At 43.7% G+C, this 25,983-nt stretch overlaps 1 protein-coding gene across 1 annotated transcript in view; it reads right to left on the bottom strand.

The window, feature by feature from the left end:
* The window catches only part of LOC143996909 (regulator of G-protein signaling 9-binding protein B-like), a 62,810-nt gene that overhangs the window by 18,372 nt on the left and 18,455 nt on the right, over positions 1-25,983 (bottom strand).

A 25,983-nucleotide genomic window follows, 5' to 3' on the forward strand; every position in this document is an offset into this window, starting at 1 on the left:
ATAAGACAGAAAGATATCTACTACACTCCACCTCAAAACTCTGCTAGCCGGAGTGGTGCCATCAGGTGCTGCAATACAGGAGAGTTCTGTGGTTCACTAAAAGGGTCTTCTCCAATCTCCTGCTTTAGGTCGGAGTGTCTTACACAATACTGAAATGGCTAGAACAGTATCTAAACTTATGTGAACTCCGTGTTACTATTAAGGGGGCTCAGGGCAGTAAGGGTGTACACATGGCTGCAGCGAGAATTATATGTCTTGGAATGCTTGTCAGGTGTAGCAGCCACCAAGCTTGACCCATTCAAGTTAAGAAGGCAACAATGCAAGCACTCTGCAATCTTGTTCAGCACAGTAACCAAGAGGTTAAAGGAGGCAATGAGGAATTTTATCTCCTCCTCACCACCAATAATAATCTCTTGCACTCCACACAAACATGCAGTTGCAGAGCAAATGCAGAGTGACCCTATTTACTTGAATGGATTGTAATTGGTAGGTGGTAGTGCCCACTGAAAGCAACAGGGGCAGTAGGAATTATACCCCTTGTTTCTTTCAGTGGGCACTACCACCCACCAATTGCGACTCATTCAAGTAAATAGGGCCACTCTGCATTTGCTCCGCAACTTGACTACAGTACCCTTGACTGCTGCCCTACTGACTGACGCCATCCTCTGCCCTACTGATTGACATCACCCTCTGCCCTACTGACTGATGCCACCCTCTGCCCTACTGACTGATGCTGTCCACTGCCCTACTGACTTATGCCGCCCTCTGCCGTACTGACTGACATTGCCCTCTGCCCCACTGGCTGACATTGCTCTCTGCCCTACTGACTGACACAACCCTCTGCCCTACTGACTGACACCACCCCCTGCCCTACTGACTGATGCCGCCCTCAGCCCTACCAACTGACGCTGCCCTCTGTCCTACTGACTAATGCCACCCTCTACCCTACTGACTGACCTTGTCCTCTGCCCTACTGATGCCATCCTCTGCCCTACTGACTGACATTGCCCTCTGCCCTACTGATTGACGTTGTCCTCTGCCCTTCTGACTGACGCTATTCTCTGCCCCACTGATGGACACCATCCTCTGTCCTACTGACTGACGTTGCCCTCTGCCTTACTAACTGACTTAATTGACAGGCAAGAGGGTAAATTTGTCTGACCAATTAGTTTATCTTTATAACCTTTACATGATTCCTATTAATGTTCTCTACCATCACAGCATAATGTTTACCTAGAATCTGATCAGTAAATATTTTTTTATTTTCCTCCTCTCAGTAAAAGGATGAGACCAACATACAGAGTTTGGAAACATTTCCACAGTACAATTTCTGCTGAGAGCAAATCTGCAATTTACAAGTATTGTGTAAAGAAATATTCTTTTCCAAATGTTTCAAGGATGGCAAAGCACATCTTAGCATGCCAGATGTGCCAGAAAGACATTAAAAATACTGCATGGAATGAAATGATGAGGACCATAAAGAGTTCTCCAGAGTTCTCATCCCAGAAACACTCTTTCTGATGCATGTGGATCATAAGAAAGTGTTTCTTCACTAGCATCATCTTCAAGTAAGGAACTATTACAAACCACTGCCTTCCAAAAATACACAATCACTTTGTTTATAGATAAATGACACCTGAAAATCAGGAGAACATTGATCAACCTCTTATAAGAGCAATATTTCTATTTTATTTATTTCAGGTACTTATATAGCGCCATCAATTTACGCAGCGCTTTACATATACATTGTACATTCACATCAGTCCCTACCCTCAAGGAGCTTAGAATCGAAGGTCCCTAACTCACATTCATACATACTAGGGACAATTTAGACAGGATCCAATTAACCTACCAGCATGTCTTTGGAGTGTGGGAGGAAACCGGAGTACCCGGAGGAAACCCACGCAGGCACAGGGAGAACATGCAAACTCCAGGCAGGCGGTGTCGTGGTTGGGATTCAAACCAGCGACCCTTCTTACTGCTAGGTGAAAGTGCTATCCACTACATCAATATATGCATAAATGCATGTTGGTATGAAGCTTCTGAATTATTATGCATAAATGTAATGAATAATGTAATGTTCTCATGTATTGTTGAAATGTTCTTTACATATGACATCCTTGTTATTCCATTTGTAAAAAATAAAAAAAAATAAAAAATTATATATATATATATATATATATATATATATATATATATATATATATATATATATATATACATATATATATTTTTTTTTTAATTTATAAAAATTAAAAAAAAAGCTAATTTAGTTTAGTTACTGAATAAGCTGTATTTTTTCTTCAAAAAAAAAAAAAAAAAAAAAGCATAATACTTTTATACACACTGCATTTCACATTCCCAGTGTAACAAAATGACTTTCAATTTGTAAAACTACTACACACTATATATTTTTTTTCCAAGATTTCAATTTTTCCTGAAAAAAAAACAGGCGGAAACATTTTTTTTTTCCATGGCTTCAAAATTTCCGTAAATTTTACCTCTCTACTTTCCACATATTGTTCTCAGAATCCCCTAATTGCAAGTTGGCATACTGTATGCCAACCTTGCCCGTTTAAATTAATCTAAAGTGCATTAGTCAAGCAGAATGTAAGGTATAAGCCTGCAGGACCCTCTTGAATACTGTGAATGATTTTGTATGATTATAGGGTACAAGTAATTGCTAAAGGATAACTTCAGAAAGTTAATAGTAGGCAAAAAGTCAGATGGTTCACACCATTTTAGCCAGTTTAGCACTGTTGCCGGTTGTGATTCTAGAGATACATTTTTTTATGACAGCTGATAGACTGACGCCTTAACAGTAAATGTGTGTGATGGGTCACTAAAGATCTTTTGAACACAGCAATCAGAAATTTCATGTATCATTAACTTTGGTGCTCACTGGAAAGATGAAATACAGTGCTGATAATAAGCACTAGAACAGTCACCTGTTGTAACAGCTTGAAAGTCTTCAGTTATTAAGTTAACAGAATGTTTTTGTGTTTGGAAACACAAGACTTAGTTAAGTAGGTATTGCAATGGCTATTTGAATTTATGCGGAATGGTAGAAGGTTAATTTCTACCAGTGGAGGTTATCAAATATAGCAAGGATGAGTTTAGCAAATTCAATTATAATTGAGCATACAACCAGTTTCCATTGAGCAATGTTACACTCAAGATATTTTTCATTTGACCTACACCAAGAGCCGAGCACAGTATTAGAAGACCGATAATAAGGCTTTTAGCAGTTCACATATTATGTGTATATTTCCAAAATCAAAAAAATATGGACACAAATCTACAGTAATTTCATCCTGCATAATGAGTCTGTATATTTTTATGTTTAATATTGCAGGTGGTAATACACCTGTGGAATGAGACTGCTTTTCTGTGTAAAGAATATTGGCATTTTACTTTAAACTGTTATTATGTTAAACCATTAATTCTCTAAATGGGTAGGACCAATTGCTTAGATTGCAAACTGTTGGCACTATATAAATCCTGTATAATAATAATAATAATAATAATACATATTGAAGTGTGGTTCATAATGCTTGGCAACAATATTAAAATAGGTATTCAAGAGAACAGTCCCTAAAACAAATCTACCATATCAAAGGCCCAGGGCCGTCTTTAATTTTAATTGGGACCTAGGCAAACATTTTCTTGCACCCCCCCAACCCCCCCACCCCATTCTGAGACATACACAAAAATAGCAGGTAGACTCAAAATCAGTTTACTGAAGCAGATCACGCAGCGATTGCAATTGTTTAAAAGTGAATAGTGTTGCGCTATCTTCAAAAAACCCTGCCTGTACAGCCAAAAAAGTGCTAAGTGCCAAAATCGCAAATAAAGTTCTAATGATATTACTAAAAAAAGGAAAAATACACCTCCAAAAGGTATTCCAATACTCCCTTATTTAATAATTAATTTATCAACACCCTAAAAATTATATGGCTTGGTCTATCTGCACTTTATCTAATATTTTTTTACATTTTGGGATGTTTTAACTTATGAATTGTGTTAATTTATGAATGGTCCTAATTTATATATATCATTTTTAGGGTGTCGATAATGAATTATCTTATTTAATATATATGTGTGTATATATATATATATATATATATATATATATATATATATATATATATATATATATATATATATATATATTGTGAGGGGTTAGCTCGGCAGTGGGTGTGTGTGACCCCCTGGATGGGTTCACAACACAAAGTCAGGCACAGCAGACAGCGGTGTAGGTTCAAAAAACAAAAGATCCGGTTTATTTAGGCTACATGCAGTGATACATATAACAGCCAAACAAAATAAAACAAGAAAATAAATCCTGGTCAGCTTGACCTCTAACTACACACGTAGACTCCCTGTCTAACAACTGGGTACAGCCTTGTGCTGCCCCAGTCCCTGTCTCTATTGTAGGGGTTTGCCACACAGGCGTTAACTCACCGCACAGAACAGATCTCAGACTCCCCAGTCTATACACACAAAACTGGTTCCAGGATGGAGCATCTCCCTATGCATGCTGGGGTTTTTTGTAGAGGCCTTAATGAGCCCACTTACTTCAGCTGGGCTCATTAACTCTTCCCCTCTAATTGTAAAAGTCTGCATAAAGCCTGAATCTAGGACACACATATTTACCATCCTGAATACAACCAGGTGACTTTACCTGCCTGCTGCCACATACCCCCCCTCTTGTTTCAACCTTGGGGTTGTAACACCAGCAGTCAGACACGCATGTATCCGAGACAAAGCATCCACATTCCCCATTTTAACACCAGGACGATGCTTAACTGTAAAGTTAAATTCCTGTAGGGCTAGGAACCACCTATTTACTCTTCTATTGGTCTCCTTGTTCTGAGCCATCCACTTTAAAGGAGCGTGATCAGTCACCAGGTCAAAGTGCCTACCTAGCAGATAGTACCGAAGGGAATCTAGAGCCCACTTCACTGCTAAACATTCCTTCTCAATCGTGGAGTAATTTACCTCATGGGACTTTAACTTCCTGCTGAGGTAAATGACTGGGTGCTCTTCCCCGTTCCAGACCTGGGATAACACTGCTCCTAACCCAACGTCTGATGCATCAGTTTGTACCACAAAGTCCTTAGAGAAGTCTGGTGAGTACAACACTGGCTGGCTACATAAGGCTGTTTTTAAGGACTGAAATGCTTCTTCAGCCTCTGGGGACCATTTAACCATAACCGACTCTTTCCCTTTTGTCAGGTTGGTGAGGGGCACAGCATGAGAAGCAAAATGGGGAATGAATCGCCGATAATAACCAGCGATTCCCAGAAAGGCTCGTACCTGTTTCTTGCTGTTGGGACGTGGCCAACTCTGTATGGCCTCGACTTTATTGACTTGGGGTTTTATCACCCCCCTCCCAATAGTGTACCCAAGATATTTGGCCTCCTCCTGTCCAATAGTACACTTCTTTGGATTGGCCGTAAACCCAGCTTCCCGGATAGAGTCTAGGACTGCTTGTACTTTTGGCAAATGTGAGACCCAGTCTGTGCTATGGATAATCACATCATCCAGGTAAGCTGCAGCATATTTCTGATGGGGCCTCAGAATCTTATCCATTTTCCGCTGGAATGTTGCCGGTGCATTCTGTAACCCAAACGGCATTCTCTTATATTGGAATGCCCCATCTGGGGTTACAAACGCAGTTTTCTCCTTGGCCGACTCGGCCAGGGGAATTTGCCAATACCCTTTGGTGAGATCAAGAGTTGTCATATATCGGGCTGTTCCCAGCCGGTCAATCAACTCATCTATACGTGGCATGGGGTAGGTGTCAAATTTTGTAACTTTATTTAATTGTCTAAAATCGTTACAAAACCGCCAGCTCCCATCAGGTTTGGGCACTAGTACGATAGGACTGGACCAGTCACTCTGGGACTCCTCTATCACACCCAATTCCAACATCCTTTGAACCTCCCCACGTATTGCCTCCCGTCGGGCCTCTGGTATTCTATAAGGTTTTAGTTTTACCCTTTCTCCTGGCGGGGTGATAATGTCATGCTCTACGCCAGATGTTTGTCCCGGAAGCTCAGAGAAAATCTCTTTGTTACGAAGTACAAACTCTTTAACCTCCTGTTGTTGGGGTTTCGATAAGGTGTCTGCTATTCCAACCTCAGGAACTAAGCAATCAGGCTGTACTTGTGACAAAGTCTCTGCGACTAGGGATTCCCTATCCCTCCAGGCTTTCAGCAGATTGACGTGATAGATCTGCTCCGGCTTTCGCCTTCCTGGCTGTCTAACCCTGTAGTTCACCTCACTAATTTTTTCAATTACTTCATATGGACCTTGCCATTTGGCCAGAAATTTGCTTTCAACCGTAGGGACTAGCACCAAGACCCTATCCCCCGGGGAAAAAGTACGGGTCTTGGCCCCACGGTTGTACACTCTCTGCTGTGCTAACTGCGCTTGGGTTAAATGTTCCTTTACAATTGGCATTACCTGTGCAATTCTATCTTGCATCAGGGCGACATGCTCAATCACACTCCTGTGAGGAGAACTCTCATTTTCCCAAGTTTCCTTGGCGATATCCAGCAGCCCTCTTGGGTGTCTCCCATAGAGCAACTCGAAGGGTAAGAAACCCGTAGAGGATTGGGGTACCTCCCTAATGGCAAACATCAGATAGGGTATTAGACAATCCCAATTCTTTCCATCTCTATCCACCACCTTCTTTAACATTTGTTTTAGGGTTTTGTTGAATCTTTCAACCAACCCATCTGTTTGGGGGTGATACACAGATGTACGCAATTGCTTCACTTTGTACAACTTGCATAATTCTTTCATAACCCGGGACATAAAGGGTGTACCTTGGTCCGTAAGCAGTTCCTTACAAATACCCACGCGGCTAAAAACAAGAGATAGCTCTTTGGCTATGGTTTTGGCCGAGGTATTTCGGAGAGGAATTGCTTCCGGATAACGGGTGGCATAATCCAAAATAACCAAAATGTACTGATGCCCCCTAGCAGACTTCATTATCGGGCCTACCAAATCCATTGCGATCCTCTCAAAGGGGACCTCAATGATAGGAAGAGGTACCAGTGGGTTACGGAAATGTGGCATAGGTGCCGACTTCTGACACACAGGGCAGGAGGAACAATACTTTTCTATTTCCTTCATGACCCCAGGCCAATAGAATCTCTGCAGTACCCTCTCTCTGGTTTTCTCTGTCCCCAGATGACCTCCCAGAATGTGTCCATGAGCCAATTCTAACACCAACTTCCTGTAAGGTTTGGGCACTACAAGTTGCTCAATGGTTTCTTCTGCCCTTTGAGCCACTCGATATAGCAGGTCCCTTTCCATAGTGAAGTAAGGATAAGGGCAAGTCTTATCTGGGTTCACTAACTCGCCATCTATTTTCACCACATTTTCCCGTGCCTTTATTAGGGTGGGGTCTTTTAACTGTTCTGTGGCAAAATTTTCCCTGTGAACCTCAAGATCCGAAAACTCCACAGACGGCATGTTTTCATCTGAGGATGTTGGCTCTTCCCCAGTTTCTCGAGTTTCCCCCGCCAATACCGACAAGGGAAATTCAGGAGAGTCCTCACCACTCCCAGAGGAATTCTGGTCATCTTCCTGGTTTATAGGGGCACCAATGGGGGCCTCAGGACAATCCCAGAGTTCCCAGAATTTTGGAAAATCCCTTCCCACAATAGCATCATGTGGTAAGTGAGCCACTAACCCCACCTGATGAGAGAGGTTACCTTTGGGGGTCTCAAAAAACACTGAAGTTACAGGATACTCTCGGGTGTCCCCATGCACACAAATAACAGCCACCCTGTTCTTCCCAGAGACCTCTGTAGTAACTAATTCAGCTTCTATCAATGTTACCAGGCTACCTGAATCTAGCAACACATCAACATGTCTACCATTAATACACATTTTACATAAATGTTTCTCAGGTCCCTGAATGGCAGTGCATGCAACTGTCGCAAACAGCGACTGACGTCTCTCCCTTATAAAGTCACATTGCATAGGCTCATCCACAACTGGGCAATTGGCTGCAATATGTCCCTCTTGCCGGCAGCGGTAGCAAATAATTTTTTTCGCTGCCTCTTGCAGCATGGGCTTCCTGGGCTGCTCCCGCCAGACCTTAGGTAGAACTCCCACCCTCTCACTCTCTCCACCCTCACCCCTTGGAGTCATCTTACCCGCCACTGGGGATGATCTGGTCTTAGGGTGGAAAGTCCGTGAGTCCCTGGAAGAGGTGGTCAGGTTCTCTGTAGCCAAGTACCTCTCAACCAGATCCACAAGTTTATTTGCATTTTCTGGGTCTCCATGGCTTACCCATTTTTGGATGGCAGTAGGAAGAGCTCTCAGGAAACGATCCATAACCACACGTTCCACAATGTTTGGTGCGGTCAAAGTCACATTTGAGACCTGGGAGTTTTTCCAACCTGAAAAGTCCAGTTATGCACACGCTGAGCCCGGACGGCCAGGGTGACACCCAGCCGTGCCAATATTTCTGCTTTTAGCACCACATAGTCTTTTGCTTGGTCAGGCTCTAGGTCAAAATAAGCTTTCTGCGATTCCCCAGTTAACAGAGGGGCCACCAGTCCAGCCCATTGCTCCTTAGGCCACTTTTCCCTTTCAGCAGTCCTTTCAAATGTGGTCAAAAACACCTCCGGATCATCCTCTCCAGTCATTTTTGTCAGTAAACGGCTCACACCAAAGGATGCGGTATTATTGTAACCACTTGCTTCATTGGTCTGCGGACGTTGCTGTATTAATGTCTCTATTTTCTGTTGAAAATTCTGCTCTTGCTTCTGCAACAGGTCTATGAAGCGGGCTTCAGATCGCTGCTGGGCTTGTTGCTGAGCTTCCAAACTCTGCTGGTGAGCCTTCTGCTGATTTTCCAAACTCTGCTGCAAAGTTGCATTTATCTGCTGCTGGGCTGCAAGGCTCTGTTGTTGAGCTGCAAGGCTCTTTTGTAAACCTGCATTTGTTTGCTGCTGATTTGCATTTGCTTGTTGCTGGTTTGCATTTGCTAGAGCCAGCTGTCTCAGTATCTCCTCCATGCTGGCCTTAACAAAAAATAAATAAAAATGCCAAAATTCTCCACCAACTGTGAGGGGTTAGCTCGGCAGTGGGTGTGTGTGACCCCCTGGATGGGTTCACAACACAAAGTCAGGCACAGCAGACAGCGGTGTAGGTTCAAAAAACAAAAGATCCGGTTTATTTAGGCTACATGCAGTGATACATATAACAGCCAAACAAAATAAAACAAGAAAATAAATCCTGGTCAGCTTGACCTCTAACTACACACGTAGACTCCCTGTCTAACAACTGGGTACAGCCTTGTGCTGCCCCAGTCCCTGTCTCTATTGTAGGGGTTTGCCACACAGGCGTTAACTCACCGCACAGAACAGATCTCAGACTCCCCAGTCTATACACACAAAACTGGTTCCAGGATGGAGCATCTCCCTATGCATGCTGGGGTTTTTTGTAGAGGCCTTAATGAGCCCACTTACTTCAGCTGGGCTCATTAACTCTTCCCCTCTAATTGTAAAAGTCTGCATAAAGCCTGAATCTAGGACACACATATTTACCATCCTGAATACAACCAGGTGACTTTACCTGCCTGCTGCCACAATATATATATATATATATATACCCTTTTTTTTTTTTTTTGGCTGTACAGGCAGGGTTTTTTGAAGATAGTGCAACACTACTCACTTTTAATATCCTAATTTTTTTGGTTGACTGACCTTTTGAAGTGTTTGCAGCTGCTTTCTATATAGGTATTATTTTCATTTATCATCCACATTTGCGCTTGAGTTTTTTTTGTTTTTGATTGCAATTGTTTGCCAGAGGTTACAGCCTATCCTTATCGCTCACTGGCTGGTTGCTAGAGGTTACAACACATAATTTCTGCTTGCCGATTGGTTGCTAGAGGTTACTGCACATTATTAGCGTTCACTGATTGGTGGCTATAGGTTAATGCACATCATTACCACTCATTGAGCAGTGGAGCAATCCCAAATATTTGAGCAAGTAAAGCGGTACATTAATACACATACTACAGGAGAGGGTCAGAGAGTGCAGACATACTGCAGGAGATTACCAGAGACTGTGGACATACTGCATGAGATTACCAGAGACTGTGGACATACTGCATGAGATTACCAGAGACTGTGGATATACTGCATGAGATTACCAGAGAGTATGGATATACTGCATGAGATTACCAGAGACTTTGGATATACTGCATGAGCTTACCAGAGACTGTGGATATACTGCATGAGATTACCCGGGAATTGGGGCCCCAATGACAGCTTTGCATAGTGCACAGAGGACACAGGAGGCTGTATTCACACGCTAGACAGCAGAGAGGGGGCAGGGCCGGGAGTTCTACTGGGAATAGAGTGGCAGTAGTTAGAGTAGTGATCGGAGTGGGCGGGTCAGTGGAGCTTCCGGACCTCTGTATTCCCCAGCCAGTATAGAGGGGTGGGGCCGGGAGCTCCACTGATGCGCCCACTCCGATCACTGCTCTAACTACAGCCCTTCTTTTCTGAGCATACAGGCTACATGGGGCGGAGTCAGTGCACCAGTGGAGCTCCCAGCCCCACCCCCTCACAGCTGGCTAGATCGGCAATACAGCCTCTTGTGTCCTCTGTGCACTCTGCAAAGCCATCATCGGGGCCCCCGTCTGTCTGATTTGATTACTTGCCAGATCTGGGCCCAATTCAGTTCTTCCAGTTGGAGGTGGAGGTCAGTCTCCCATTTGTTCATGTAAGATAGCGGAGAAGAGGAAGTGTGTGAGAGTAGCTGTGTATATAAATCTGAAATAAGACCTCGTCTGTGTGTGCACAGCTGCGTTCAAAGACTGTAAAATCAGGGGTTGTCAAGTCAGGGGGTGTGTAATGACTTAAAAAAAAATTAATTTGTAAATAACGGAAGGTGTCTGAAGAAGGGAGATCATGTGATACACATAAGGTAGGGAAGGGAGCAATAATATGAGATTGAAAGAAATGGTGGGCACGTATCAAAGCAGCAGTAGACCAGGCAGAGAATGAGATTGGAGAGGACCAGGCTGGGTAGAAGGATTATGGAGGAAGGAGAGGAAAGGGTTATGCTTGGATTGAAGACCGAAGCAGGTTTTTAATTTGTCCCAAATATAAAGGTTGTATTTAGTAATGGGGTTGGTGATGGTCCAGCGTTGAGCAGGGGTGAGCCATAAGATATATGCAGTGGAGAAGGGGGTCACTGTCAACTGGCTCTATAGCTACCCATAGTGGAGTTTCCTTAGAAGCATGGTATTTGGGGAGTTGTGCCAATTGAGCTGCGTAGTAATATTTGGTGAAGTCTGGTACCCCAAGTCCCCTGTGGATTCGGGTGTATATAGGGTTGGTTTAGGTAAATGTGCTCTGAGTCTGTCCCAAATAAATTGTATGGCATTGCGTTGTAAAATGCAGAAAAAATGTGAAGGAATTATTACTGGGAGTACTCTAAACAAGTAGAGAATTTTAGGAAGGATAGACATTTTCATTATTGTTATCCTACCCATCCATGCCAATGACCAGGTTGTAAGCAGTGGCGGCTGGTGAAGTTTTAGGATGGGGGGTGCCAGACCCCGCACTTCCTTTTTGACTCCCCCCAGTTCTCAAGCCCCACCCCTTATAGAATCCACCCACTCCGTTCTCTGTATTCCACTTGCTTCCACCCATAGTGTCAGGAGTATACAGCTCAGCATCACAGGACAGAATATATGACCCAGCCATACAGATTAGGGTGTACAGATAAAGGTATACAGATCTGGGTGTATAGATCAGGGTATACAGATCAGGGTGTACAGATAAATGTATACTGAGCAGGGTATGCAGAGCAGAATACGTTTCAAGGTACAGCAACCCTCCCCCCACGGCTCTGCACACCCTCCTCACGGCTTTGACAGCCCCCCTCCGCTCGCGGCTCTGACAGACCCCTGTAAGTGGCTCTGACAGCTCGTGGCTCTGACAGCCCCCTGCTCGTGGCTCTGACAGCCCCAACGCTTGCGGCTCTGACAGGCCCCCGCTCGCAACTCTGACAGCACCCCCCAGAGGTGGTCCGGCACTTCCCGCCAGTCCTGAGTTCACCAGATCAGCCATTGCGGCGGGGATGTCCGTCCTCGTGTCTACTCTGTGCCACCTCTTCCTAAGCTCCAGGCATCCAATAGGATGCCCTGGTGCTTTGGCTATTCGGGAAACAGGTCTGACAACCTGCCTCCCTGATTGGCGGGGAGGAATGTTATGCCTCGTACACACAATAGGAATTTAGGTCAGAAAAAGCCCTGATGGTTTTCCCGACAGAATTACGACAGGATTTCGCTCAAGCTGCCTTGCATACACCCGGTCACATCAAATTCCAACCGTCAAGAACACGGTGACGTACAACACGTATGGCGGGACTAGAAAAAGGAAGTTCACTAGCCAGTAGCTTCCGTTTCGTAGTTGAATCTGAGCATGTGTGAGTTTTTGCGCGTCGGAATTTCATACATACAAACAGAATTTCCAATAGAAACTTTTTCGTTGGAAAAATTGAGAACCTGCTCTCAATCTTTTGCTGGCGGAAATTCGGCCAGCAAAATTTCCGATGGAGCATACACACGGTCACATTTTCCGACAAAAAGCTCTCATCTGTCTTTTGCTGGCCGAAATTCCAACCGTGTGTACGTGGTATTAGTGTGAAAATAGTATCGTCACACAATTGGCTGGGATCAGGGTGCACTCTCTTTGCCCCGAGCCCACCCTATTTTGAAGCCTATTACTTTTGTTCACAATAGAAGTTTTAATGCAGATTACTTTTTTTTCACAAACCAATGATAACTCTGATGTGAACCAGGATGTCAGACATCTCAAAAATACTTTAGATAAGCAAATTAGAACTTGCTGGGATGTGTTTACCTTTGGCAAATATGTTAAGGATAAAATTACACTTAGGAGGTTAAAGCGGAGTTCCACCAAAAAGTGGAACTTCCACTCATTTAATTCCACCCCCCCTCCGGTGCCACAATTGGCACCTTTCAGTGGGCAGGGGGTGCAGATACCTGTATAATACAGGTATCTGCACCCACTTCCGGGAATAGACTCATGCGGGAGTCAAGCCCCTTCCCGCACCCCCCACTGTGTCCTGGGAAACACACAGGTCCCAGGAAATAGCGGGAGCACTTACGACACGCAGCATGACTCACGCATGCACAGTAGGGAACCGGGAAGTGAAGCCGCAACACTTCACTTCCTGATTCCCTCAATGAGAATGGCGGCAGCAGCAGCCGAGAGCTGAGCGATTGCTCAGCTTCGGCTGCCAATATCGCTGGACTCTGGGACAGGTAAGTGTCCATTTATTAAAAGTCAACAGCTGCAGTATTTGTAGCTGCTGGCTTTTAATACATTTTTTTTAGGTGGATTCCCTCTTTAAGATGGGACATTGCTCCCAATGATTGTTTAGTTGATAAAGATTTAGAGGATGAATGGTTTTATTTTTTTAATCACTCTGAAAGAAAGCTATTGGAAATGTTAATAGCATGGAACGAGAAAAAATTAAGTCTCATAGAGGCTAATATCAATGCCATTAAATCCAAATTAGTTCCCTCAATAGCATCAGGTGAGCATACAGATAAATTGAAACAACTCCAGGACTTTGTAGATAGAATAGATAAAGACACTCAAAAGAAACAAAAGAAGAAATATTTTTAGGGATACCAATGATTATAAATGTAATAAAGTTTATAGGTGGCAGGAAACCAATGAAGATCCAAATACCGTTTCTAGAGCCTCAACTGAGGAAAAGGAATCCATTCCAGATATTCCCAAAACCCCCATTCGCAAATATGATGGATCGCAGAGAGATTATGAGAGGGGAGAGCATCATGGTGGGGAAAGTTCCAAACCAGGGACCCCCCAATATGGAGTTCCAACTTACAACAGATTTGAACCCTTGAGATATGATCACCCCCCTAATAGAGGGTTTTATAATCAAAGAGGTTATGATCATATGGGAAGTTATGGTGGTCTTTCTTGGACTCCCAACCATTCCAGTTACTACCCTCCCCCCAATAGGGGTAGTGGATGATATCCTAATAATTATCGAGGGGATTTTCAGAGAAGGGGTTCTGGAGGTCCGCCATTGAGGGGAAGAGGGGGGCTGACCCCTATGGGAAGTGGGAAGGATTACAATCCACCAGACAGGAGGGAGGAGGAATGGAGAACATAGAGAACTAGGTCTTAAATATGCGTTAGATAGGAATTTAAACAAATTTGATGTTTTTATTGAAATTTATAAGAAAAATTAACATTAAAAAGTTTTATTCGAATAGTAGTTCATCAGTGGATCAATCTAGTGAGGAGTATCAGCATACTTCCTTAAAAAAACAATTCTATTTTCAATCCTAAAATCACTAATAGCTACTTTGTGGGAGTATTTAAGTCTTTAATTGAGCAAGATTTGGACAAAATTAATATTTGTTCGAGTAGACGAAAAAAGATTTGGAAAGACGTTTAGAGCTGTTAAAAAGAAAAAGGGCATAATTATCAGATCAGCGGACAAAGGGGCGTCTCATTATTCTATTATAAATAAAGCTGACAATTTGGAAGAGTTGGATAGATTAGTTGGAGACAGTGAGATATATGAAAAATGAAAGGGGAATCCTACTACATTGAAAGATTGAAAAGGCAAATTAAAGGAGCTCAAAAGGATGGTATTTAAAAAAAGAAAGAAGCAAGATATCTTATTCCAGATCCACCTAAAGTTCCGGTCGTTTACCAGTTACCCAAAATGCATAAGAATCCACTTAGACCCCTTGGCAGACCTATAGTCAGTGGAGTTGACTCATTTTCCTTACGAGGAGCAAGAGATCTATGGATCCTGTCCATTTCCAGCCTTGCAATGGGGGTAAATGGAGCGAGTTCCTGAAAGAGTGCTGTTGATTGTAGATCCTCAATAGCCTCTGGTATTCCACAGATTTGGAGGTTAGATCTCCTGTTCCTATTTTCAAAATCTTCAAGGTGTGTTTAAAGGGAAGGAATATTACTTTCTGAGGTATTCTAATTCCTCAGCATGGCTAGAGGTAGTAATATCAAATTCATCCACTCTGCTGTTCAGTAATAGCATCTGAGGTGTTTTGTAATGCTTTATGGAGAACTCTTTCAAATTAGCTTAACAAATCAGAGCCCGGCGGGGAGTTTTGTAATGTAATGGGGGTTAACCCAAAATCAAAATCAGGCTCACCGTGTTGAGTAGTGTAGGGAGTCTTGAGCTGTTTCTGTGTGTGAAGCTGAGAGGAATGGGAAGATGGCGGGCGGCCATTTTAGAGGCAGCGCTTCCTGGAGTTTTGCCATGTAAAGCTTTGCTTTTCTCCCTGAATACATAGTGTCAATTTGTGCCCTGGAGTCCCACAGAGGTGACAGTCACTTAGAGTGTGTAGCACTGACCCCCGAAGGAGCAGTTTTAATGGATTTACCATTAATTTCTTCACTTTGATTTGCGTCTAAAGGTTTCCCGTGGTAGATGGCCCATAAACTATATAGACTGACGATAGATCCACTTAAAGGGATTTTTATTTGCAAAAACGTAATTAACAACAGTCTTTCAGTATAGGATCAGAGGGTTAGGTGAAAAGTCCAGGTACTCTTAGTTTCAAAGTCAGTATATAAGAACTTTCTTACTTTGAATAAAATCCAGAGAATAGCCATTCACAGCTGGATCCTCACCCTAGTTGGATAGTCCTTCTCTCACCAGACCTAGCAGCCAGCAGGGTGCTTAAATCAGCAACAAGTCTCTGCCACAGACTTTGTTATAGAGCATGTAGAAATAAGTCTCTGCCACAGACTTTGTTGTAGAACATGAAGGAATAAGTCTCTGTCACAGACTTTGTTGAAGAACATGAAGGAAACTAGAAAACTTGTAGAACACTCGTGTGGTACCAGTATCTTGCAGCCGGTCTGGCAATACCACATGAGATTGGATTCACTTATGTCCTTCAGCTTTACCAGGCTCTTGCTAAGAAGCCAACCCTTGCGTGGCCTTCTTCTGAAGAGTCCTCCCCTGGATAACTAGCTGCTGGGCCTCTCCACAACCTGAGACGGCACCGGACCACCTCCGAATCCTTGCCTTAGTTTCCTTGCCTCGGGCTAGCCAGCCCCTAAACGTAAACTCGGGTGGATCCGCACCCTAGGCCATAGGTGTCCTGGGGGCTGATCAGGAGGACCAGGACCATGGAGTCAGAACATACTTCTGGACCGGAACCCCGAAACAAGTGACATGTGCATCTTAAGTACCCTCTCCCAGAAAGCACAGCAAGAGTGACACTCCCACTGGGCTGACTCCGAGAGAAAGTAACCTTAAAGCACCCAACCAGACTGTGTTTCCATGTCTGCCCCCTATGGCCAGGCCGAACATCCTATAGTCCAGTCAGTCCGATGCTGAGGTCAAAATTTGGAATAATTATACCCAAACCAAACTGCAGTATAGGTGTAACATTAAATTTCAAAAACACATAGCGCATGCTCTTCAGGAGCCGGCGCTACAAGTGGCTTTCAGGCTAAAAAGACTCGGGTGTAGAGGACAAGAACGGTGCGGAGCTCTAAGCGGACATGACCGGCTCAGACAGCTATGCTATTTTTTCTCTTCTACTTTTTACATTAGATAAAAATAACAACTATTTATATAGAAGCTATTACTAATTAATCATTTGTTTTTACTCAGTGCTATAAAAGTATATTTAAAACTTGAATGTTTTTGTGACCTGTTTACAGAGCATAATAACTTGTTGCATTCCTAAATGGTAATCTGAGCATGTGTTTTGTAGAAGTTTATCAAAGTTTTCAATTGTTTGCATTCCTCACATCTCAGTCTGGTACAAACTATTAACTTTTGTAATTTTTTCCATTCATTTTGTTTGTGTGTATGACCCATGCTTAAGGACAAAGCTTTCAAATCTTTCTTCAATGACTTGGTTAGTACAACATTATGAAAGCGGATAACTATCAGGGTTAAGTTGTGCATGTTTACAGGGTCACTATGAAGGTGAAAGGAGATTAGACATAAATACTTTGTAAGATAAATAGCCTGCTATGTTCAGTGAGTTTGTATGTAGTAAGGCTGGGTTCACACTCCTGCGATGCCAGCAGGGGCGGACTTACCATTGGGCCACTTGGGCACTGCCCGAGGGCCCCATGCCACTAGGGGGCCCCATCAGGGTTGTCAGCCTCAGTAAACCAGGGACAGTATGTAAAAATTTGTGTTTTTTTTTTTTACATCTGTCTCTGAAATGTCCCTTACCGACATCCTTTTGGTCTAAAAATCCTGAGATTATAGCTGCCCCACCTCTCCAGTACCTTCTCAGCCAATAGAAACATGTCTGTGTATACTGTGTGATTGTCTACTGTGTGGACCCATAATCTCTGATTGCCTGGGGGCCCCATAATCTCCTATTGCCCGGGGGCCCCATGAGTTGTCAGTCCGCCCCTGGATGCCAGACATCGCATGTGATTTGCACTGAATTCCTTTGCACATCACATGCAATGTCTGTGTGATGCACAAAAACAATCCTAAACAAATTTTTATAACTTTATGCTACAGGTAAGCCTATATTAAGGCTTACCTGTAGCTACCCTGGATATCTCCTAAACCTGTACTGTTTAGGAGATATCCCCCTGTGTCTGCATGTGCCGAAGTGATCGTCGTGCTGTTGCTTCGGTTAGATGTGCCGTTACCGCCGGCTCCTGCGTGTGATGTCATCGTGGCTCCAGCCAATCACACCGCCGGAGCCGCGATACCCAGAAGTAAGCTCCGGGAGAGATGTCTGTGGACGGGGGGAGGGGGGGGTTGAGAACGACTGAGTGGGCTTCGATGTAAGGTAAGTAATACATAATGAGCTAGTATGCTATGCATACTAGCTCATTATGCCTTTGTTTTTTGTTTAAGGGTTTACAACCACTTTAAACCCTTAAGGTCCACAGTGATTATAACAAGCATGCTTTACTGCATATATAGACTGATTTTACTGTTGTGGACTTAGTAACACTTTAAACTCTTGAGAATCTAGCTGGTCTGGAGTGTAACTAATTCATCACTTAGTGCCGGTTAACACTCAATGCGAATTTGTTGCAAATTTGATGCGTTACAAAAAGCCTAGATTCACATGTTATCCAAAAACACATTGCGTTCAATGACAGTTGTTCACATCTATGCATTGCGATTGCTATACGAATGCAATGCAGCAACAAAAAATGGTTCTATTCGAATTTACTGCATTGCGGTGTGATTTTCCTCTACATAGACATCAATGGAAACAGAAATCATATCTTGTGTTTAGATGTATGCGAATACTGCTTTTTCGGTGTAGATTTTTACATATTTCCCCCTCTCACAGAAATCCTAGCTGCGCCCATTCAAAAATGCATTACATTTGCAATATCTTTAGCACAAATCGCAATTAAAAATCGCACTGAACTCTGCATGAGAATCACACCTATTTGCCTTACCTAAGTGTGAACCCAGACTCAAACTCAAGATCACTTCGATCAAAATTATTATTCTCATGAGGATGCCTGAGGAACATTTTTAAACATCCACACAAAGCCAAATCATGTTTTCTTATCAACCAAAGTATCAAAGTGTCATTAAACCCACATCATAAAAACTATCAATAAATGGTGTATTACATGCTGTTTATACTCACTCAGTCACTATGGGATTTATTTTCTGTATTCTGCAAAAAACCTGGTTGTTCCTGCTCTACTCTGTCTCCCCCTCCTATCCATGTCCCCACTGCAGTTGAGGAGTTTGCAGAGCAGTGCACATGCTCAGTTTTCAGTGTATTCCTACTATGAGCATTTCCTCTCTATCACATCTAAGCATACCATTTACTTTACATGCTAAGCCCGATCTCAAACTAAACATTTTGTTTAGTTTGGGTATAAACAAACTGCTGCTGTATTGCAATCGTAAGCCCGGTACCTGTATTGCAAGCATAAGCTCTGTACACATGTACTGAAATTAGGACGGTTCAGCAGAACCCCAGCCCAATTTCAGCACCTGTGTGCCACTATCTGTTCAATAGAAGCCGGTCTAACAACAAGCTTCTCTCAAACGGTCATGCTAGAAATCCAGAATTTGATTCCACTTCCTGTCAGAATCCAGTAGTGCAGCAAGAGAGATCCCTGCTTCAACATTGCTTGTGTTGATGCAGGTATCTTTTTCTTTTTCTTTTTCACAGGTTGCAGAAAATAAAATTGCTTGATTCTCCCATCAACACTGACTGTAAATCCCTCTAGCAGAGCCATTATGTTCACCCAGCAGGACACAATGATTACTGCTAGCAGCTATAATAGCTGTTAGCAATAAGCACGTTAAATCCGATAGGCTGCTTGACAGATGGATCAATTTGGGTACATTCAGCCTGCCCATACATGGTTCAATTCTCAGCCAGTGCCTGCTGAACTGGCCAAGATTCAAACCCTCTACAGAGGGGAAAAGAATTATTTGATCCTATGCAGATTATGTAAGTTTGCCCACTTACAAAGAAATGAAGGGTCTATCATTTTTATCATAGATGTATTTTAAATGATAGAATATCAACCAAAAATCCAGAAAAAACACATGATACAAATGTTATAAATCAAGTTGCAGTTCAGTAAAATAAGCATTTGATCCCCTATCAACCAACGATAATTCTAGCTCCCACAGACTGGCTACAATATGTGCTCATGTGGTACACAGATTAGTCCTGTCAATTTAAGAAGGTGTTCCTAACAATAACTCATGTGTAAAAAAGACATCTGTCCACAGAATCAATTTCTTCCATTCAAACCTCAACATCATGGGCAAGACCAAAGAGCTGTATAAGGATGTCAGGGACAAGATTGTAGACCTGCACAAGGCTGGAATGGGCTACAAGACCATCAGCAAGAAGCTTGGTGAGAAGGAGACAACTGTTGGAGCATTTATTTTCACATGGAAGAAATACAAAATAACCATCAATCGCCCTTGGTTGAGAGCTCCATGCAAGATTTCCCCTCATGGAGTAAGGATGATCATGAGAAAAGTGAGGGATCAGCCCAAAATTACACGGGAGGAGCTTGTGAATGATCTAATGGCTTAGGGAACTCAGTCAAGTAATTGCCAGACCATTGTTCCAAATTTTTACTGACAGTCTACTGACTGGAATGGTACCAGCGGATTGGAGAAAAGTCAATGTAGCGCCAATATTTAAAAAGGGCCCAAAATACATCCCTGATAATTACAGACCAGTTAGCCTAACATCAATAGTATGCAAGCTCTTGGAGGGGATGATAAGCGACTATATACAAGATTTTAGTAATGAAAACAGTATTATTATTAGTAATTAGCATGGATTCATGAAGAATCGCTTTTACCAATCTAGTAACCTTCTATGAGGAGGTGAGTTGCCATCTAGATAAAGGAAGGCCCGTAGACATGGTGTATCTGGACTTTGCAAAAGCATCTGACACGGCTCCCCATAGACATTTACTGTACAAAATAAGGTCCATTGGAATGGACCATAGAGTGAGTACATGGATTGAAAACTGGCTACAAGGGTGAGTCCTGAGGGTGGTGATAAATGGGGGAATACTCAGAACGGTCACGGGTGGGTAGTGGGGTCCCACAGGGTTCTGTGCTGGGCCAATCTTATTTAGTTTGTTCATAAACAACCTGGAGGATGGTATAAACAGTTCAATCTCTGTATTTGCAGTTGATACTAAGCTAAGCAGGGCAATAACTTCTCCGCAAGATGTGGAAACTTTGCAAGAAGATCTGAACAAATCAATGAGATGGGCAACTACATGGAAAATGAGGTTTAATGTAGAAAAATGTAAAATAATGCATTTGGGTGGAAACATAGGATTTTTAAAACAGCTTACCTGTAAAATCCTTTTCTTGGAGTGCATCATAGGGCACAAAGTCTCAAGTAATTACTTGGTGGGATATAGGCCTACCTTCAGGTGTTGACACTGGTATAACCAATACAGGAATTTGACTCCCCTATATAACTCCTCCTCCTTCCAGGAGCACTCAGTTTTTGTAGCCAATCAATATAAGTAATATACTCTCACTCCATAAAACAGAGGGACGGGAGCTCTGTGTCCTATGATGTACTCCAAGAAAAGGATTTTACAGGTAAGCTGTTTTAAAAGTCCTATTTTCTTTATCGTACATCATAGGACACAGAGTCTCAAGTAATTACTTGGTGGGATGTCCCATAGCAATGCTACTTGAGGGGAGGGAGACAAAACCTGTAGGGTAACCCCAGACCTGAGGACTTATATTGCTGCCTGCCGCACACTGCGCCCGAAGGCGATATCCTCATTCCATCTTGCATGCACTTGATAACATTTTGCAAATGTATGTACTGAAGGCAAAGTCCTTGCAGATTTGAGACCTGGAGGCCTGGTGACGCACTGCCCAAGAAGCACCAACTGCTTTGGTAGAGTGCGCCTTAACTTGAAAAAGGGGGAATCTTTCCCTTTAAATCATAAGTTTGAATTATAATTTGCCAAATGCACTTAGCGATAGTGGATTTTGATGCTGACTGTCCCTTCTTAGGACCCTCTGGCAGAAGAAATAAGACATCAGTCTTACGAATCGGAGCAGTTTTCTTAAATACATTTTCACTGCTCTCACTGTCTACATCAAGACAATGTAGTGACCTTTCTCCCCTGGAACAAGGTCTTGGGAAAACCCTAGCAGGACAATATCTTAATTCAGATGAAAGCCTGAAACCACTTTTGGCAAAAACCTGGACGAGGGCGTAACACCACTCTGTCCTCATGAATAATCAAATATGACTCCTTACAAGAAAGAGCAGCCAATTCTGAAATCCTCCTTGCTGAGAATATAGAAAAATGAAAATATCAGCTTCCTAGTCAGAAGGACTAAGGGAGCATGCTGCAACGGTTCGAATGGCTGTTTTTGTAACACTGACAAAACTAAATTTAAGTCCCAAGGGCTTAAGAGTGATTTAACTGGCGGATTAATCCGCAGCACTCCTTGATTGAAACCCTGGACTAAAGAATGCATAGCAAGCAGTCTTTGAAATAAAAATTGATAAGGCTGAGACTTGGCCCTTAATAGTACTCAGGGCCAACTTCATCTCTACGCTTAATTGTAGAAAGGTAAGAATTCTGCCTATGATATATCTCCGAGGGTACCAACTCTTGGATTCACACCAGGAAACATAAGCTTTCCAGGCTCTATAATATACAGCTCTAGAAGCTGGCTTCCTAGCATTAATCAAAGTAGAGATAACTGACCTGGAAAGCCCACGTTTATTCAGAATGTGTGTCTCAATAGCCAAGCCGTTAAATTTAGCATTCGTAAAGTAGGATGGAATATCGGCCCCTGAGATAGCAGGTCTGGCCTTAGTGGGAAGAGCCCTGGACCCTCCACTACCATCTTTACGATCTCTGCATACCATGACCTTCTGGGCCATGCTGGTGCTACCATTATTACCGATTTTCTTTCCAGCTTGATCCTGCAAAGAACTTGAGGTAGCAACTGAATCGGGGCAAAGTGCATAGATCAGTAAAAACTGATCCCACGGGGTCACCAACACATCTGTTCTGTATGCGAGTGGGTCCCCTGTCCTGGATGCAAAGTTGGCTAGCTTAGTGTTGAATCTGGACGCTAAAAGGTCTATGTCCGGAGTCCCCCATCTTTGGCAAACAGCTTGAAACACTTTGGGGTGAAGAGACCATTCTCCTGGGAATAACTGCCGGCGACTTAGATAGTCCACCTGCCAATTCTCTATTCCCGGAATGAAAACTGACACTAGGCATGGGACATTCTCTTCTGTCCAAGTTAGAATCTGGTTAACCTCTCTGAGCTGAGAGACTCTTGCTGACCCCTTGTGATTGATATATGCCACAGCCGTGGCATTGTCGGACTGGATCCTGGCAGGACAATTCTTTAACCTGGAGGTCGAGGTTTCTAGAGCCAGGTACACTGCCGGAATCTCTAGGATGTCGATGGGCAAGGCTCCTACTCTTCAGCCTAAAAGGCTGGCATCTGTCGTTACTACCTTCCAGATAATTGATCTGAAGGACTTTGCCTTCAGCAGGTTCCAAGATAGTAACCACCAACTGAGGCTTTGGGGCACTCATGGGGACAGCCACATTGGCGAGTCCAAAGCTTGAATCGTTTTGTTCCAAGCAGACAGAATACTGCTTTCAGTTTCAAATGGAATGGAGCATAGGGAACTGCTTTGAATGAAGCTACCATCTTCCCTAACAACCTCATGCAAAGGCGAATTGAAGGATTTCTCTTTGACCTGATCATCCTCACCAGCTCCTGTATGGAGCCGATCCTTACGGGAGGCAAGAACACCCCTTTTCTGGGCTGTGTCTATGATCAGGCCCAGATACTCCAGCCTTCTTAGTGGCTTTAACCACTTGCTTACTGGGCACTTAAACCCCCCTCAGTCCCAGACCAATTTTCAGCTTTCAGCGCTGATGCACTTTGAATGACAATTGTGCGGGCATACAACACTGTACCCAAATGAAATTTTTATCATTTTTTTCCCACAAATAGAGCTTTCTTTTGGTGGTATTTAGTTACAGCTGGGAGTTTTATTTTTTGCTAAACAAACAAAAAAAGATGCAAAAAAAAAAAAATCATGTTTTAATAGTTTGTTCTAAAATTTTGCAAACGGGTCATTTTTCTCCTTCATTGAAGTGCGCTGATTAGGCGGCACTGATAGGCTGCATTGGTGGGCACTGATGGGCTGCATTGGTGGGCACTGATAGGCTGCACTGGTGGGCACTGATAGGCATAGTTAAGGCGGCACTAATAGACACAGATAAGGCGGCACTGATGGGCACAGATAAGGCGGCACTGATGGGCAAAGATGGGCACAGATAAGATGGCACGGATGGGCGGCACGGATGGGCGGCACGGATGGGTGGCACGGATGAGTGGCACGGATGGGCACTGATAGGTACCACTGATAGATGGGACTGATGGGCACTGATAGGTGGCACTGATGGGCACTGATAGGTGACACTGATAGGTGGCTCTGATAGGTGGCACTGCTGGGCACTGATGGGCGGCACTGCTGGGCACGGATGGGCGGCACTGCTGGGCACTGATGGGCGGCACTGGGGTGAAGCACCTTTGAGGCAGATTGTGGGCACTGTGGGTGGCACTGTGGGTGGCACTGCTGGGTGGCACTGTGGGCACTGCTGGGTGGCACTGGGCACTGCTGGGTGGCACTATGGGCACTGCTGGGTGGCACTGACGGGGGGCACTTACTTTTATTCAGGATGGCACTGCGGGGGGCAGGTGGGCACTGGCAGGAGGCAGATGGTCGCTTGAATTGCTGGCCGTGATCGGGACTTATGTCCCGATCACGGCCGCCGGCGATCGGCTTTTTTTTTTCTCCTCGCGCTGTCAGCGCGAGGAGGAATACTAGCCGATTACCGGCTCCGTTCTATCACCTGATCAGCTGTCATTGGCTGACAGCTGATCACATGATAAGGGGTCGGGATCGACCCCTTGCACGGATCGGTGATCAGGCGAGTCTCATGGACTCGCCGATCACAGAGCGCGCCGCGCGCGCCCCTCAGGGGGCGCGCAGGCCGCTCGTGCACGGGACGACGTCAATAGACGTAGTCCCGGAAAAGTAGGTCCGCGCTAATGCCGTCATTTGGCAATAGCGCGGATCCCAAGTGGTTAAGGAGGATTTCTTTAGGTTGAGAATCCAACCCAAACCTTCCAGGTAACTGCTTGTAATGGCTACACCTTGCTTCAAGCAAGCCACTGACTGGTCTATTAACAATAGATCATCTAAGTAAGCCAAGACAGTTATGCCCTGTGCCCTTAACCTGACAAGAGGTGGGGCTAATACCTTAGTGTATACCCGAGGTGCTGTAGCAAGCCCGAAGGACAAGGCTATTAACTGAAAATGCTTCTGTTCTACTTTGAACCGCAGAAACCTCTGGTGAGGAGGAAATATATGGACAAGCAGCTATGCATCTCTGATGTCGATGGACTCCAGAAGTTTTTCTCCTGGCAAGATGGAAACGACTGACTTGATTGACTCCATGCAAATGGAGCGGATTTTCAGGAACCGATTTAGATTACGTAGATCTAGACTTGGTCTGATATCCCCATTTGGCTTTGGTACCCTAATTAGATTTGAGTAAAACCCCAAACCTTGCTCTTGTTTGGGAATCTGTCTGATCAATAATCGGTCTAATGCTTGCAACGGGGATTTCCTTTCCCTGGATCCTTGGGAACGTTTGATCTCAGAAAACGAGATAGTGGAAACTCTCAAAACTCTAGCTTCTATCCAAGAGACACTGTGGAGAGAGTCCATTTGTCCTGAATCTCCCTTTGCCAGACTTCTGAGTACAACAGAAGTCTTCCTCCCACCTTGATGAGGGGAGATAACTCTTCATAATGAGGTCTTGTATTCTGCTTTGCAGACTTGTAGCCCCAGGTCTTCCTTTATGCCTGGTCTGATGGCAGAGGCCGAAGAGTTTAAATGACGGACGTTTATATTTTCTTTTGACTGGCAAAAGAGTACTATTTCCTCTGGAAATTGTTTGAATGTATTTATCCAATCTATCGTCAAATAATCGTTCTCCCTTAAAGGGGAAACTAGTTAGAAGGTTCTTACAAGGCGTCTCAGCTGAACCACCCCTTTAACCAAAGGGTCCTTCGCATATATACAAGTACAAACGCAAGGCGTGATGCCTGCTGAATAGAATCCTTCATAGCTTCTACAGCAAAGCATAATGCTTTAGGTAGCTCGGCCAGTTCCTGTACTTGTTGTGCAGGGAGCTCATCTGAGAGCATCTGTGAACTGGTCCTTTAAGGACTGACAGATGCCTATAGCTGCAATTGCAGGCTGAGCAACAGTACCTGCTAAGAAAAAAAGGATTTTAAAAGACTTTCCAACTTCTTTATATCTTTAAGCATAAGCGCATTGTCCACTGGTTTTTTTTTTCACATTGGAAA

This window comes from Lithobates pipiens, unplaced genomic scaffold, assembly GCF_037356315.1.
Source record: "Lithobates pipiens isolate NorthernLeopardFrog02 unplaced genomic scaffold, aLitPip1_a1.2 Scaffold_19, whole genome shotgun sequence".
Taxonomy (NCBI): Eukaryota; Metazoa; Chordata; class Amphibia; order Anura; family Ranidae; genus Lithobates; species Lithobates pipiens.